The sequence below is a fragment of the Bos grunniens genome, chromosome 29, assembly GCF_055505025.1.
Source record: "Bos grunniens cultivar Pamir isolate PY7600 chromosome 29, Bosgru_T2T1.0, whole genome shotgun sequence".
Taxonomy (NCBI): Eukaryota; Metazoa; Chordata; class Mammalia; order Artiodactyla; family Bovidae; genus Bos; species Bos grunniens.
Window position 1 is genome coordinate 40,853,983 of NC_141193.1, and position 18,289 is coordinate 40,872,271.

Below are 18,289 nucleotides of genomic sequence, written 5' to 3' on the forward strand. Positions count from 1 at the left end.
CATTGGATGCATGCGACCCCAGAGGGAGAGTGGAAAACACCAACATGTGTCCCCAGTTCTCAGGTGACTTTGCTAAATGGAGACATCACTGAGCAATAGGAAAGAACCTGCAAACAAGAAATATTATAAAATATACAGATACTTTTTGTTGGGAAAACTGCTAACTACCCTAACCATGAGAAGAACCTGATATAAAGGCCTCTTGCAGCTTCCCTGGAGGCTCAGTGGTAAAGAATCTGCCTGCCAATGCAGGAGACCTGAGTTTGATCCCTGACCTGGAAAGATCTCACATGCTGCGGAACAGCTCAGCCCGTGCGCTACAACTACTGAGTCTGTGCTCTGGAGTCTGGGAGCCACAGCTGCTGAAGGCCATGCACTCCGGGGCCTGTGCTCCTTAACAGGAGAAGGCGCTGCAGTGAGAAGCTCGCCACCAAAACCGGAGAGGAGTCCCCATTCTCTGCAACTAGAGAAAAGCCCCCACAGCATCGAAGACCCCGCACAGCCAAACATAAATTATTCTTTTTTCAAAGCCTCTTGATACACGGCACAGCACAACTCAGTAGGAAGTGGCTGTCAGTAGCTCCTCCAATTTTCCCATGTGAGAGTGTTACGTCTTACTATGGCTCACAGTTTTTATAGCCAAATGTATATAAAAGAAATCACTATGTCAAAGTTAAGAAAAAGAGAATATATATCTCAAGAAAGCCTTTTGTTTTCCTGGTAAAAAGTTAACTTTTAAAGTGCTTGACATCAAAGGTATGTGATTCAGTTATAAGAAAGATACAATCACATGGAATAATCTCATTTCCTTCATTTCTTTCTTCACATAGGTACTAAGCCCTTGTTCCAGTAGAGATGTATACAAGCACAGTTTGGGGCCACTGAGGGAAGAAACATTTAATATATACCTAAAATTTATCATGTAATCAAGAAACAAGGTCAGAGTGTTTTGGGTTTTTTTTCCATTAATTTGAAAGTTTATCAGTTGCATTGGTTTTCTACGGCTGCCATAACAAAAATACCACCAACTAGAACACCTAGACGGTATGAAGTTCATTTTCTCAGTTCTGGAGACTTGAAATCTAAGATCAAGGTACCAGCAGGGTTTATTTTCCCCACGGCCTCTCTTCTGGGCTTGCAGATGGCTGGCCTTTTGCTGTTTCTTCACATGGTCAACCCTCTGCACAAGAACACCCGTGGTATCACTTCTTCTTACAAATATATCATCTTTATGGCCTCATTTAAAGATTTTTTCTTTTAAATGTGGAAAATCTTAATTGAATTTTTTCAATATGGCTTCTACTTTGTACGTCTTTTTTTTTTTTTTTTAAAGCCACGAGGCATGTGGGATCTTAGCTCTTTGCCAAACCTGCACACTGCACACCCTGCATTGGAAGGCAAAGATTCAACCCCAGGACCACCAGGATAGTCCCTATGACCTCACTTAACCTTAGTAATCTCTTAAAGGCCCAGTCTCCAACATAGCCACATTTTCTAAGGTATTGGAGGATAGGGCTTCTAAGTTTGGGGGGGCAGGGGACACAATTTCATCCATGACACAAGATAAAATAATTCTATGTTACATCTTTATTTTCTTAACTCACTTATATAATGCTACAAAGGAAAAGTCACTGGGAGCCAAACCACTGGGCTCTAGAACCTGCCTTTCTTCAGCGTCTGGACATTCAGCCTCTGCCCACTCTGAATGAATATCTCTGCCTGAGTATCTCTCATCAGTATGAGGCTACATGAATATTTCTAAAGTTATCTCTCTAATAGGCTGGGTTTTTAAACAAATCAATTTCAACCAACACATAGGCCATGTAGAAGCCCAACTGTCCATTTATTTTAATCACTATATTGTTTCCAAGTCTACAACTGATCTTTAAAAATACCTCATCTAGAGAGTCATAAATAAAATTCTCCTTTTTACACAATGTGTCAATTCAATGGGCATAAGTCTCTAAGACTGCTCACTGAAGTACCCAGTTACATGGGGCAGTCCCTGCCCGAAAATTCATACTCCAAAAGATTTAGCAGAAACCCTTCCTTTAATTGTTTTATAACGAAAACAATTATCCAGGATAATCAATATTAATAGCATTATGTCATTCCTTAGCACTATGGCATTCCTCTATACACCCAGGTTCTTGGTACAGCAATAATTCAGTGAACAAAAATAATGCAAATATAAGTTCTTATTTGTGGTAGTCATCTCTTAATAAACTCCATTCCCTCTGCCAAAATGTTCATCCTAGGCATTTCTCTCTCCACAGGGAAAAAACCCTTCAGGCAAGATGAGCTTAGATGTGACCCTTCCCGCCTTCCTTGTCTACATATTATTAGGAGTCTCTCCCACCCACCTCCTTTCCCTGATGGATTATGAGATACTCAAAAGCAAAAGGGACAGTATATTACCTGACAACAGTTTCTCCTTACATTAGCTATCTACACAGAAATCAAATGACCCTGGATTTGAATTTCCTAATCTGTAGAATGTAAGATAAAACCTTCTTCATTATGATGCCAAACAGATGAGAGATTATGTATATAAAATCCTAGTGCAGTGGCTGCAGTTCTTCTCAAAGCAGAACCAACATCCAAAATAAAATGCAATAAGAAAAGAAAGACTCTACTTTGGATCCTTTGAATTTTTTTAATGAATGTGTCCATTGAGAAACAAAGTTTCAAAGAAATAGCATGTTAGATACACTGTAGAATTATCCCTCCTCCTCAATAGAATATTTAACTTTAGCAACTATTGAGTCAAAGATAATGAGGACATGACTCACTTCACTGGTGTTAAATATAAGGGATCAAATGAGCAGGTTCGTAGGTAATTGTTACTCATTTAAATAGTTAACTACTTTGAGATGAGTACCATGACATTACCTTTCTTGTAATTAATTCTATCCCCCCCTTGCATACTTATACTATAGAAGTTTAATCAAGTTTCTCATCATTATAATCATAAGATCATAAAAAATCATACAAAATTTTGGTTCTACCGTAATTATATCTAGTCTAATAGGAGGCAGCAGAAATGAATAGCTAATCAAGCACACACACATGCACGCACTTGGACTCACACACATGCACACACCACATATAATTAATCTAGAAAGGGTGAATAAAGACAATTCTAAACTTTGAACAGAGTCATGTAAGTAACATTCAAAAAAGGCACTGGATGGCTTAGGTATGTTAAAATGCAAGTGTATTAGAAGGAGAAAAAAGGAAAAGGAGTTCAGAGTTTTGCATTCCTTCTTCCACTCTCCCCTTATTTTGTCAAGAAAACTTACGATGATTATCTTCCCATCCCTTCTCTCACTGAGAACAATGCGGAGCATGGGAAAGAAATTAAAAGGTAATTCTTTCTCAAGACCTATATACCATTTAATGACAGCTGTTTCTTGAACGATTATTTTGTGTCAGCCACAGTGGTAACAGGTACTTTATATTCATTATCTCATTTAATTATTATATCAGCTCTATGAGTAGGACATTATCATTCTTACCACTTTCATTTAAGGAAACCTGTTTTAGAGAGGTTACATGATTTATCACAAATCACACACCTTCTAAGAGGCAGAGCTGGTAATTTGAAGCCAGACTTGTCTGGTTCCAAGGCCACACATTTAAGCACCATACTCATTGACAATGAGAGCATGAAGTGGACAGCGGGCACTGTAACTGTGGTTTATATGACACTTTCCCTTCATATGAAAAGTCACATAATTTTCATGAAATAAATAAATGGCTCTTAGCCACAAAATAAAATGTCATTCATGTTCCACAGGACAGTTCCCCATATCTTTGCTTTTTCTTTATAGTATTGTGCCCTTTTACCTTTAAGTTATTTCCAAATATATAAATCCTATTCATTCCACTGAGACCCAGCTCAAATGCCACTTTTTCTTTTAAGCCCTCTACGATATTCTCCAGTTGGAAGTAATTCCTCCCAATTTCAAATTCTCACACTTTTCTCTCATGATAACAATTATTGCTCTTAATTATTTTTAATACTATTATATTTTCACCTCTGCTATGCTACACGCTTCCTGAGGTAATGATCTAAGCCCAAATCATGTCTTTGTCTCGTTGTGAACTACCTATGAAAATATGAACATGTTAAAGAATAAGATGAAAGACAGGAGAAAAGTATTTAATAACTAGAAAAGAAACTGTGCTAAAGCACTTTACATATACTTATTCATGTCAGTCAATAGACAAGTCACTGTTAAATATTTACTGAAGTAGATCTTTGCGTAACACTGTCAAAAGTATATTTAGTATTACTTCTTATAGAAAATCATTTGGCAATAGAAAAATAGCCTATTCTATATTTTCATTCATTCAGTTTAGATTTTTCTAGTTTAAATAGATGTGATAAACACAACCAATAAAATTAGAATTATATGTATACATGTTACTTTTACATACAAGGCTTCTATAATTATAGATTCCCAACATGCATATGCATACACAAAACACATGTATTTTCTACAAAAATAAATATAAGATGTTTTGTATGTGTGTATTTTCCTAGCACACATGTATGTCCATCACGCAGGGGATTCTGAAAATTTAATTTGGGTAGTTATTATAAATGTTACCACTAATTGAAGTAGGTATTGTATTTAAAGTCCAACCGACATAGTATAGCACAAATATCAGCCAATATTTCAGTCCTGCCTCCCTTTTACACTCCTTTTCCATAACCTCCTCCTTCCCCAGCATTCCATGATATTAGCAAAGCAAACTGATTACAGTCCCAAAAACTGCCACTCTCTGCACACCTCTGCCTTTTCCCTGCTCTTTGCTGGCTTCCCCTCTCCACAAGCAGGACCCTTCATAGCCCTCTACGGGCACTGATCGCGTGTTCATCTTCACACCAGACCACACACCCCTCCTCCAGCCTCACGGATTAGCAGCACTTTCAGTCTGCAGCAGTCTGTGTGGGTGCTCACAGATGAATTCATGAATGTGAGCCCACTTAAACTTCTCAAGGCTCAGGAATCACGTGGCTGTTGAAAAGGAACACACTTCCCGTTCCTACCTCCTGCTGTCTTAAAGGAGCTGTGACTTTCATGTGTTCTGCTATAGAGACTATCCTTGCAAACTGTAAAATTACAGCTATTTCTATAATTAGTTATAATTGGTCACTACACAACTTAGAAGATTCTGACAATATGTATCTGTTCATTGTGGCCCTCCAGGAGCTAGAAATGCAGAAAGACTCACTTTGTTGTTGTAATCATACATCCTCAGTTAAAAAACAAAGTCTCTGTTCTCATTTTCTCCCAGTTTATACCAGGTGTGTGTGTGTGTGTGTATACATATATATATATATATATATATATATATATATATATATTTACACTTCATTTAGAATGAAAAAGATCTAGTTGTAAATATGTTATCTGAAGCCAGTTTGCTTTCAGGCTTAGATCAACTGCATGGTTAAATAAACAAAAGAATTAATATATAAATGAAGGATCTATTAAGGGTAATTTAAACTCAAATTAAATATTCATTAAGAACCATTAAAATATAAAACATTGTGCAAGGAGCTTTCACATTCATTTGAATTCTCATCCATGCTTCCCTGGTCACTACATTGGATGTAGTGTATGAAATCACCTGAAATGCTATGCAAATCTTTGTGATACAGTAAATGTTAATGATACATTTACCGCTTAATTAATAGTTAACATTTACAAAGGACTTACTGTTTGCTAGGTACTAAGCCAAGCAGTTTATATTCATTATCTTATTTAATTTTCATTGCAACTCAATGAGGAGATTGAAACTTAAAGAAGTTACATAATTTACCACATACTGATACAAGTTTCAAGTGGAAAATTAACCCAGATCTGTTTGCCCCAAACCTTATGCTCCTAACCACTATGTCAATTGCTTTTAATTTCTGTGGAAATGGCCATAATTTTCATTAGTTTCTCAAATGGTCTGTGAGTTAAAACTGTAAGACTGTCTTAGAAGCATTCATTAGTCAATCCTCAAAACATACCCTTGCTCGGTGGTGTCACTCTCTCTATTAACTGACATGGAAAATTAGACAAACTTAAAACTTGTGTGGGTATCAGCTCAGATCAGATCAGTTGCTCAGTCATGTCCGACTCTTTGCGACCCCATGAATCACAGCACGCCAGGCCTCCCTGTCCATCACCAACTCCCGGAGTTCACTCAGACTCATGTCCATCGAGTCAGTGATGCCATCCAGGCATCTCATCCTCTGTCGTCCCCTTCTCCTCCTTCCCCCAATCCCTCCCAGCATCAGAGTCTTTTCCAATGAGTCAACTCTTCGCATGAGGTGGCCAAAGTACTGGAGTTTCAGCTTTAGCATCATTCCTTCCAAAGAAATCCCAGGGCTGACCTTTAGAATGGACTGGTTGGATCTCCTTGCAGTCCAAGGGACTCTCAAGAGTCTTCTCCAACACCACAGTTCAAAAGCATCAATTCTTCAGCACTCAGCTTTCTTCACAGTCCAACTCTCACATCCACACATGACCACAGGAAAAACCATAGCCTTGACTAGACGGACCTTTGTTGGCAAAGTAATGTCTCTGCTTTTGAATATGCTGTCCAGGTTGTGTGGGTATAGACTTATTCAAATGCAATGCCCCTCTTTAGTGTAATGCAAGGACTGCTTCTCTTGGTTGTTTCTGTGGTTGGTATTTAGAGAGAGCCTTGCTAGCAGCTGGCATTTTTCTGTTGCTGACCTAGCCCATTAGGACAGTGTTGCCAGGAAGTGCCGCCATGCAATACCATGGCATAAGACCAAACTTAAGCCCTGTGGCTAACCTGAGATCCACAAGAGAATTCTATAACCTGAAACTTACTCTGAACTATTATTTTTCCTGCCAGATTCTTACAATAGTTGGTCTTCCTGCCACCAGAGTCTTTCCAAAACAGCACATCCAGTTTCCAAACACTATCAGACGACAAATATTAAAACTTTCTAAAAGCAAGTTAAGGCGTCCTCCTCACTCCAGTATTCTTGCCTGGAGAATCCCAAGGACAGAGGAGCCTAATGGGCTGCCATCTATGGGGTCGCACGAAGTCGGACACAATTGAAGCGACTTAGCAGCAGCAGCAGCACGGTAGAAGAACTTTACTGGCTTATACCCCCTACAGGATAAAACACACAATCCCTCACATCCTTACATCATCTTACGTTCACCACCGCTCTGTGCTCCTTTGCCCTTATGATGACTACAGTTCCATCATAGGGATCTTTGTTTTAATCCCCAGTGATTCTACAGAACTTTAGAACTTCTCATATTCTACTCCTTCCACCTGAACTGTTCTTCATGACTACTCATCTGGAAAACTGATTCATTCTGCAAGATTATATTCAGGTCTTTTCCTCCACAGCTTCTCCAAACTAGACATTCAAGTTAATTCTTGTCTATCCTCACATATCCTCACATAGTCCCATGATGGATACACCTGCCATACCATATGCAATGACCTGAAGTTTATAGCTTCAAATAGGCCACAGGCCAACTAAGACTGTCCCTTATTCATCTCTGTATTATATCACTTGCAGGTATCACAGGGCTTATCACAAAGTGGGAGCCAAATAAATACTGGAGAAAGGAAGGAAGGAAGGGAAAACAGAAAGGAGAAAGAAGGGAAGGAAACCTCATCTGGTTCTCAGGACAGATCAACTGAACCCTGCTATGAGTGTTCTTTTCAAGAAAATTATTATAAGACAACTGTGGTTTTGTGATGTAAGACACAATACCTCGTGTGGTTAGTAGAGCATCTCACACCCAACAGAAAGTGTTCATGTGAGCCCTTGAATGAAAATTTAACAATCTCAGAAATTTGAGATGTGAGTTTTCCAGTTGTATAAGAAAACTGCACTGTAGACACAATTCACCTATTTTCTAAGCATTTCAAAATACCGGTCTCATTGAATTTATGTGATCCGTTCTAGTTCCAAAGTGGGTTATGTTTTATCTTTCTGTAATTGAGAAACTAAGGCAAACAGATAGACTGACAACATTAGCCTCATTCTTTACCTCAGTAGGTCTGTGACATGAATTCAATAAACTTTTTACTGACCCACTTTATTAGAGAATAAGCATAATTTAAAAATCCTTTTTTCTAAACCCTTGGATGAAAGGAAAAAAGACAGAGTGCATACCATGGACCTATCGCCTGATTTTCCTCTCTCTACTGGATCCTCTTTTTATTTCTGTTTTATACAATAAATCAGATATTAATTCGGAATCAATTAAGTCCAAATATGGGTTTGTAATACAGAGTGGGGGTAATATAAATGAAACTCCAGAAGAACAGATGGATTTAGCTATTGTTAAGTTAGCAGTGGTTTCCAAGAACATTTTGTATGTTCCAAACTATCTTTTGCATACTGTTTTTCAACAGTTAACACTCAGAAAGTGGTTAAATTATTCACTCCATTGCTGCTGGGCTTTAGGATACCTTCTAGTATATTGATACCCATGAGCAAATTATTATAATACCTTTGTCAAAAATTATGATAGCTTTGTCATACAGCATGAGGTGAGATTTCAACAATTTGCGTGAAATTTTAGCTCAGCTGGTAAACAATGTGTCTGCAATGCAGCAGACCCTGGTTTGATTCCTGGGTCAGGAAGATCCCCTGGAGAAGAGATAAGCTACCCACTCTAGTATTCTTGAGCTTCCCTGGTAGCTCAGATGGTAAAGAATCCACCTGCAATGCGGGGGAACTGGGTTTGACCCCTGGGTTGGGACGATCCCCTGGAGAAGAGCATGGCAACCCACTCCAGTATTCTTGCCTGGAGAATCCCCATGGACAGAGGAGCCTGGCAGGCTGCACTCAGTCCATGGGGTTGCCAACAGTCAGACACAGCTGAGCAACTAAGCACATAGCACATGCATTTGTAACAGCACAGTCTATAATTTAGGCCACAATTACAACAAAGTATTTTAAATTTATTGCACATTTACTATGTGAATGATACTGCTGGACAGTATATCTCTGTTTATAATTTAGTCATAGTTTAGTAGGGAGATCAACACATAAATTATTTATTCATTAATTAACATACATTGAGCAATGATGGTGGTTTAGTTACTAAGTCATGTCTGACTCTTGCAATTACACGGACTGTAGCCCACCAGGCTCCTCTGTCCATGGGATTTCCCAGGCAAGAATACTGGAGTGGGTTGCCATTTCCTTCTCCAGGGATGTTCCTGATCCAGAAATTGAACTCTGGTCTCCTGCATTGCAGCAGACTCCTGCTTTGCATGTGAATTCTTTATCAACTGAGCTGCGAGGGAAGCATGTATGTGTTTTGCAGATACACAAACTAATAAAATATTGATCTCATCCTCACCATACAACCCTTTAATCCCACTATGGGCATATACCTCAAGGAAAACAGAATTGAAAGACACATGTACCCCAATGTTCATTACAGCACTGTTTACAATAGCTAGGACATTGAAGCAACCTAAATGTCCACAGGCAGATGAATGGATAAGGAGGTTGTATATACACAATGTAATATTACTCAGCTATAAAAAGGAATGCATTTGCATTAGTTCTAATGAAGTAGATGAACCTAGAGCCTATTATACAGAGTGAAGCCAGAAAGAGAAAGACAAATACTGTGTATCAATGCACATATATGCTCCTACATTCAGGGCAGCAAAGGAGACACAAAGAACAGATTTCTGGACTCAGTGGGAGAAGGAGAGGGGAAGATGACTAGAGAGAATAGCACTGAAATGCATAATTACCATATGTAAAATAGGTGGCCATTGGGAGTTTGACGTATGACACAAGGCACCTAAAATCAGTGTTCTGCACCAGCCTGGGGGGAGGGCTGCGAAGGGGGATGGGAGGTGGGTACAGGATGGAGGGGACATGTGTATGCTGCTAAGTCACTTCAGTCATGTCCGACTCTGTGCGACCCCACAGATGGAAGCCCACCAGGCTCCCCCGTCCCTGGGATTTTCCAGGCAAGAACACTGGAGTGGGTTGCCATTTCCTGCTCCAATGCATGAAAGTGAAAAGTGAAAGGGAAATTTCTCAGTCATGTCTGACTCTTAGCGACCCCATGGACTGCAGCCCACCAGGCTCCTCCGTCCATGGGATTTTCCAGGCAAGAGTACTGGAGTGGGATGCCATCGCCTTCTCTGGGACACATGTATACCTATGGCTAATTCATGCTGATGTATGGCAGAGGCCATCACAATACTGTAAAGTAATTATCCTCCAAATGAAATATTTTTTAAAAAATGAAAAAAAGAGACTGTACCTTAGTTTTTGTTGTTTATTAAAATGAAATGTTTTTCTGTATCCCAGGCTGCCTGCTCCATAAATACTGCTTAAAATTTTCTTTTAAAAATTCCTAGTAGTTTTCAAGGGAGATCAGCACTGATGTAAATATTCACTCCTTTTTTCCTTCAATAAACATGTATCAGTGATCTATCAAGAGCCAGTCTTCAAACCATGTGCAAGGAATACAAAAATGGATGGTCTAGGAAGAATTTTCACTCTGGTATATGTAAAGTTGATCACAATAAACTGTGGAAAATTCCTAAAGAGATGGGAATACCAGACCATCTGACCTGCCTCTTGAGAAACCTGTATGCAGGTCTAGAAGCAATAATTAGAACTGGACATGAAACAACAGATTGGTTCCAAATTGAGAAAGGAGTGCGTCAAGGCTGTATATTGTCACCCTGCTTATTTAACTTATATGCAGAGTGCATCATGTGAAATACCAGGCTGGATGAAGCACAAGCTGGAATTAAGACTTCCAGGAGAAATATCAATAATCTCAGATATGAAGATGAAACCACCCTTATGGCAGAAAGTGACAAAGAACTAAAGAGCCTCTTGATAAAAGTGAAAGAGGAGAGTGAAAAAGTTGGCTTAAAACTCAACATTCAGGAAACTAAGATCATGGCATCAGGTCCCATCACTTCATGGCAAATAGATGGAGAAACAATGGAAACAGTGACAGACTTTATTTTCTTGGGCTCCAGAATCACTCAGATGGTGACTGCAGCCATGAAATTAAAAGATGCTTGCTCCTTGAAAGAAAAGTTATGACCAACCTAGATGGCATAGTAAAAAGCAGAGACATTACTTTGCCAACAAAGGTCTATATAGTCAAAGCTATGGTTTTTCCAGTAGTCATGTATGGATGTGAGAGTTGGACTATAAAGAAAGCTAAGCGCCAAAGAATTGATGCTTTTGAACTGTGGTGTTGGAGAAGACTCCTGAGAGTCCCTTGGATGGCAAGGAGATCAAACCAGTCAGTCCTAACGGAAATCAATCCTGAATATTCTGATGTTGAAGCTGAAGCTCCAATACTTTGGCCACCTGATGCGAAGAGTTGACTCATTTGAAAAGACCCTGATGCTGGGAAAGGTTGAAGGCAGGAGGAAAAGGGGATGACAGAGGATGAGATGGTTGGATGGCATCACTGACTCAATGGACATGAGTTTGAGAAAACTCTGGGAGCTGGTGATGGATGGGGAAGATTGGCATGCTGCAGTCCATGGGTCACAAAGAGTCAGACACAACTGAGCGACTGAACTGATATGTAAAGTCATGGACATAAGCAAGAATGTGATAACATGAGACAGTGTGTGCTATATCAGAACAACGAACTCAAGTCCACTTGTTCTTATTGTTATTCTTGAGCCTTTACTATGAGTCATGCACCGTGCTAAGCATTTACGTATGTTGTGGCTTTTAATCTTCACATAATCCCATTAGATATGTCCTATTACTTACACAAATGTATAGGTATAATTGAACCTCAGAGAAGCTGAGTATTTGCCCAAGTTCGTTACGTTAAATTCGGTCATTGGGATTCCCACTTGCACCCTCTTGACTTTAATCTACTAATAGGGTAATGAGAAGGGAGCTTCTAGCTCTGTCAGTGGGGAGCTCAGAAGGTTTTCCAATAAGAAATGTCCTTGAGCTAAGTATGAAAGGTGAACAGAATATGCCAGACAGACAAAGGAGCTGAGAAGGAGGGGGTAGCGGTAACAAGCAGGCAGAAGAAACAATAAACACAGGTATAAAAACAAAAACAAGAGCAAATGTCACTAGCTGGGTGAAAAGAAGTTACTTTTTATGTCTACCATGTAGGATATACACAGAAGAATAATTGAGAAATTTTATTAAGAGATCTTAAATTTGAGACATCCTACAATGTGTCACACAGGTAAGTAAATATTATCTCATTGAGTTTTTTAAAAAAAACAATTGAAATAGGTACTATTATTAATTCTAATTTTACATGTAAGAAAACCAAGGCTAAAGACATTAACTCGCATGAATAAATAACAGAGCTAGGATTGATGACCAGGTCTGTTGACGCCAGAGCCTGAGATCTTCACGGCCGTGAAGACCTGGAGCTTCATTATCAGGGGCTTCAGATTTATTTTTTCTACAGGCCATGAGAAGGCTGTTAATCAGCAAAGGAATATTATCAGATTTCTATTTTAGCAAATCTCCTTGTTACAATGTGGAGGAGAGAGACAAGATTTGAGGCAGATGAGTTAGTCAAAAAGGTAAATTCAGTTCAGGTAAGAGGAAGTGAGTATATAAACTGGGTCAGTGTCTATGTAGGTAAATGGGAAGGAAATAAATTCAAAATATTAAGGAGATCCACTCAGCAAAGCTAGGTACCTGAACAGACTTTAGGGGTAAGGCAAAAAGAAGAGTTGATAATAATTTCCAAATTTTAGCTTGGGCCACAAGAGAAATGAAAACGCTGTTTTTTTTTGTTGTTGTTTGTTTGTTTGTTTTTACTCTGACTGTGTTTATATTGCAAACCAAAGCATCACAGAAACAGCAAGAAAGATATAGAGAACATAATTAGTTACTGGGCTTCCCAGGTGGCTCAGTGGTAAAGAATCCACCTGCCAGTGCAAGAGACGCCAGAAACTCAGTTTGATCCTGGGTCGGGAAGACCCCCGGGGGTAGGAAACGGCAACGTGCTCCAGTACTCCTGCCTGAAAAATCCCATGGACAAAGGAGCCTGGCGGGCTACAGCTCATGGGGTTGCAAAGAGTCGGACACGACTCAGTGACTCAGCATGCGCACACACATAATCACTTACTAGGTTTTTGTTTCCAAAACCTTAAGGGGCAACTACTGGAACGGAACACGGCAATGTTTTCTGTGATTGTGTGACTATAGCTAGATTCCCGGAGGCAGCGTAATCACAAGAATCCAACATGACAAGGCAACATCTCATGGAATAAACCTCTTCGTTCCTAACCTAATTGGTATCCCTATCTCTTCCTAAATATAGGCACATTTTGAATACAAAACAATTTAATGCTGGTGAACTTGGTTTTAATCAAATTCAGCTATAATTATTCAGATTTATAAAACACAATCAGGCAATGATTATTTACTTATTTAAAAACAAATTTTGCTGGAAAAAAAGAAAACACAATAAAACTGCTTTTGTACAGGCCTTGCAGTATAATTATATGGATTTGAAATACAATATACCTCTAATGCTTACACACTGACACATGCAATATGCCTGATGATTTTCATATATTATCTCAATTATCACAACAATTCCATGATTTGTACTATTATTATCTCCGTTATTTTAATGATAAAGAAACCAAGGCTTAGAAAATGTATTTATCCAAAATAATTTCTGTAGAAGAATGAATGTTCAAACTCAAATCCCTCTGCTCAAAAATGTATGTTGCCATCACATGTTTTTCACAGTTTTTCTTTTCAAGGTATTTTTATGATAAGGTGGCACACTAATAAAGAATCCACCTTCCAATGCAGGAGAAACAGGCTGGGTTGAGAAGATCCTCTGGAATAGGAAACAGCAACCCACTCCAGTATTCTTGCCTGGAAAATTTCAGGGGCAGAGGGGCCTGGTGGGCTACAGTCCATGCAGTCACAAAGAGTCAGGACTGAGCACTCCACTCCACGGTAATTTAAAGTGTGAATCAATCAAGTACACAGCAATGATGTTACAACTAGTTGGTTCAGAAATATGAGATATACTTGTTTTCCATTATAAAAAAGCAATATGTTTAGTCATGTTGTTTGACAGAAACATAATTACTCTTATACCAGTAATTTCTACAATGAATGACTTTGAAAATTCAAGTATTCACTTCAATTAGTTATCTTACTTAATGTGTATCATCAAAGAAACAGTATATGTCAGTATAACATTAAACATATTTCACTTGAAATTCTTAATTACTCTAAATATGTCAGGGGATTCAATTTGCTTTATAAAAAACACACAACACTGCTTAAATGGGGCTTCTTCAAGTAACTTACCAAAGAGATGACCTAAAAATATTAGGAGGGCAGAGACTCAAATAGTGAGATACAGATACTACTTCAAAGTTTTTAATTTATAATGTTTTTTCACATGAAAAATTGATTCACTTACTGTTTCTTTTGTCAAATTACATGTTATGATTATACTAAATACTTTACAAGTATCTCATTTACTCATTGTGGCAAAACAATACAGTAGATTTTAAATTGAGTCCCCAAATGAGGAAACTCAGGCTCAAAGAGATTAAGCTACTCTTTAGGTTACATAGCTATATGCAGCAAACACTGCAACCTGGTCATTTAGATGAAAAATAGAGTATATATATTTTTATAATTTTTAAGTAATTATAAAAGACAGTCTATGTAATGTACTTTTAATTTAGAATCTATTTTCTCCTATGTCATAGGTGTTTTAGACTTTGCTCTGAATTCAATTGTTCTTTTATAGCATATACGTCAAGATGCACATCTGAAAAAAATTAAATGTCCTTTTAAAGTAATCACGAGGATAACTGGAATGAGTGACATAAACAAGAATACCTTTTAAACATCCACTGCTTTAAAAATGAGGACACAGTTAATTTCTCCAAGTCAACCAAAAATACTTTGTATTTTTTGTTTTGCCATAATTCATCACTTTTGAATTCCTTTAGGGCATTTGTACTCTTGCCTGGCAAATCCCATGGATGGAGGAGCCTGGTGGGCTGCAGTCCATGGGGTCGCTAGGAGTTGGACACGACTGAGCGACTTCACTTTCACTTTTCACTTTCATGCATTGGAGAAGGCAATGGCAACCCACTCCAGTGTTCTTGCCTGGAGAATCCCAAGGACAGGGAAGCCTGGTGGGCTGCTGTCTATGGGGTCGCACAGAGTCAGACACGACTGAAGCGACTTAGTAGCAGCAGCAGGTATTTGTAGGTAGTCCTGAAAATACTCTGTTATTCAAACATTAAAAATAAAATTTCATCTCCCCATATGCATATTACAGTATAGCCATCAATCTTTGCAGCATTCCTCTTTTTATAACTGAGGATTTATAAGCATCTTATGGATAAAATCCCATAGTCAGGAGGCCATTACAAACTTTATTTTCTTGCCACCAACCTTTGTGTTCCACTCCCTGCCTCCATTTCTTTCCCATCTCACTGCTAACCATTCAGAATTCTCAAGCCCCTGCAGGACTCAGGTGTATAATCTGGATTTCTTCTTGGAAAAGTGCCAATGGATAGAAGTTAGAGCAGGCAGCTTGATGTAATGAAGAGTCAGAGATCTGGGCTTTGTTCATATCAACTGTCAGGGCTTGGACACATCCTAAATCTCTCCAAACGTTTGTGGCTAGGGACATGCTTCATTTGAAGAGATAGGGTAAGGCTTTCCAATAATGTTAATAAAATGTCAGATGCATGGGGGGATTTAATAACTGGTGGCTTTAATTTAATTGCTATTAATATAAGGAAACCCCTTCCAATAATCAGACTTGGGCAACAACATGATGAACTAACTGGTAAGGAGAGATAAACTTGCTGTCACCTAAAGGTCCTTAGAAGAGTTTAGACAATGATCGATCCTAGACTCAAGTAAAATAGTCAATTTAGTTTAGTTGCTCAGTCGTGTCCAACTCTGCGACCCCAAGGACTGCAGCACGCCAGGCTTCCTGGAGCCTGCTCAAACTCATGTCCATCAAATCGGTGATGCCATCCAACCATTTCATCCTCTGTTATCCCCTTCTCCTCCCGCCTTCAATCTTTCCCAGCATCAGGGTCTTTTCCGATGAGTCAGTTCTTCACATTAGGTGGCCAAAGTATTAGAGTTTGAGCTTCAGCATCAGTCCTTCCAATGAATATTCAGGACAGATTTCCTTTAGGATGGACTGGTTGGATCTCCTTGCAGGCAAGGGGACTCTCAAGAGTCTTCTCCAACACCACAGTTCAAAAGCATCAATTCTTCTGCGCTCAGCTTTCTTTATACTCCAACTCTTACATCCATACATGACTACTGGAAAAACCATAGCCTTGACTAAACGGATCTTTGTTGGCAAAGTAATGTCTCTGCTTTTTAATATGCTTTTTTCCCAAGAAGCAAGCGTCTTTTAATTTCATGGCTGCAGTCACCATCTGCAGTGATTCTGGAGCCCAAGAAAATAAAGTCTGTCCCTGTTTCCATTGTTTCCCCATCTATTTGCCATGAAGTGATGGGACCGGATGCCATGACTGTAGTTTTCTAAATGTTGAGTTTTAAGCCAACTTTTTCACTCTCCTCTTTCACTTTCATCAAGAGGCTCTTTAGTTCTTTGTCACTTTCTGCCATAAGGGTGGTGTCATCTGCATATCAAAAATTACTGGTGTTTCTCCTGGAATTCTTGATTCCAGCTTATGCTTCATCCAGCCCAGCATTTCACATGATGTACTCTGCATATAAATTAAATAAGCAGGGTGACAATATACAGCCTTGATGTACTCCTTTCCCGATTTGGAACCAGTCTGTTGATCTATGTCCAGTTCTAACTGGACAAGCAAAATATGGAATGATTATTGGGATTCTTCTAATTCAAACACTTTTGAAGTACTCTTACCTGATCTAGTCCCAACCTAGAGCTCTGGTGTTTAGCTTAGAGTGAGGTTATTGAAAAGGGGCTTTCATACAGAATGTTCCGAGTTCAGCAGAGCAAATTTTATACATTCATGACAGTGGTTAATGGGCTATGTTAGAGAAGGTGCATGAATTTGAATCTAAGCATATGTGGGTCAAACATGGGCTGTTCTATATTATTAGTATGACAGGAAGAAATTTACTTAACTCATCTGAACTTATTTCTTCATCTTTAAAATGGGCTAATACCTATATATTCATTTAGAATATAAAAAATTAAGGTATATAAAACACTTGGGATGGTTCTTTACATATAGTAGATACATAATAAACATTACTTTTCTTCATTTACTTTCTTTACTATTAGTTAAGTGTCTCTTAAACCAGCAAGAGGAACTTGAAGTTGGTAAAACCTCATAATATTTATTGAAAACATTACTTTGTAACCAACTGTATCATTTTAACATGACACTGTATAGTGTAAAGTAATGATATTTATCTTATTCATTACAGCTTCCAGAGAAAATAATTACTTAAGATAATTTGGAGTACAATGAAATACTAGGAGTATCCAGTGGAACCATTCTCAGAATACATAAATTTCTAAGTACAACCAGCAAAAAAGGCAACAACAAAAAAATCTGCCTTCATTATCATGAGCACTATATAAAAATGAATCGGTATTGAGACATTTTGAGAACTCTTTTTATACGATCAGGTTTTTGAAATGAAAGAATACAATTAGTCTGTGAGAAAAGCTGACCAAATATGGCTAACTGAAATAAGAGAATGCAAATTTCCACAGAATCAGGTTTCACTTGAATTTCAGATCAGTAACAATACGGTACAGTCACATTATTTATAAGCTCAGATCATTTCCTTTAACTAAAATAACATTTGCAGTAACCTGCAAGATTGGAATTAGTAGCCCACATGGCAACTGAGAAATCAGACACTGATTGGTTTGAGGCCTTGTTCCAGATCACGCAGTGAGTAGAAATGGTACTTGAATTGGAATCTTGGTCTGCTTTATTCCAGGGCCTCCTCTGTATTTGCATCGTGAATGACTACAGAAGACGCACTGGATAATGTGAGCAAGGACAGGCAGAGGCACCCACGCTAGCAGCCGGCGCCGGCTCCCTGACTCCTGGCCCAGCCCCGCGCCTGCAGGCAGCCCCGGCAGCACAGCGTGCCACCCGCCCCGGGCTCCCACTTAGACTTCCGCCAAGACATGTGTGCCAGCCCTGGATCCTGGACAGGCTCCAGTTCCTGCTTCCCCATTCTGGCTCTCAAGCTGCAGAACAAAATGCCATACATGAGACCAGTCACCGCGCTGGGGCACACCACACACCTGGGTACTGC

General features: G+C 38.9%; 1 protein-coding gene across 20 annotated transcripts in view; it reads right to left on the minus strand.

Moving 5' to 3' along the window:
• The window catches only part of DLG2 (discs large MAGUK scaffold protein 2), a 2,335,250-nt gene that overhangs the window by 1,377,089 nt on the left and 939,872 nt on the right, over positions 1–18,289 (minus strand). The window lies entirely within an intron of this gene.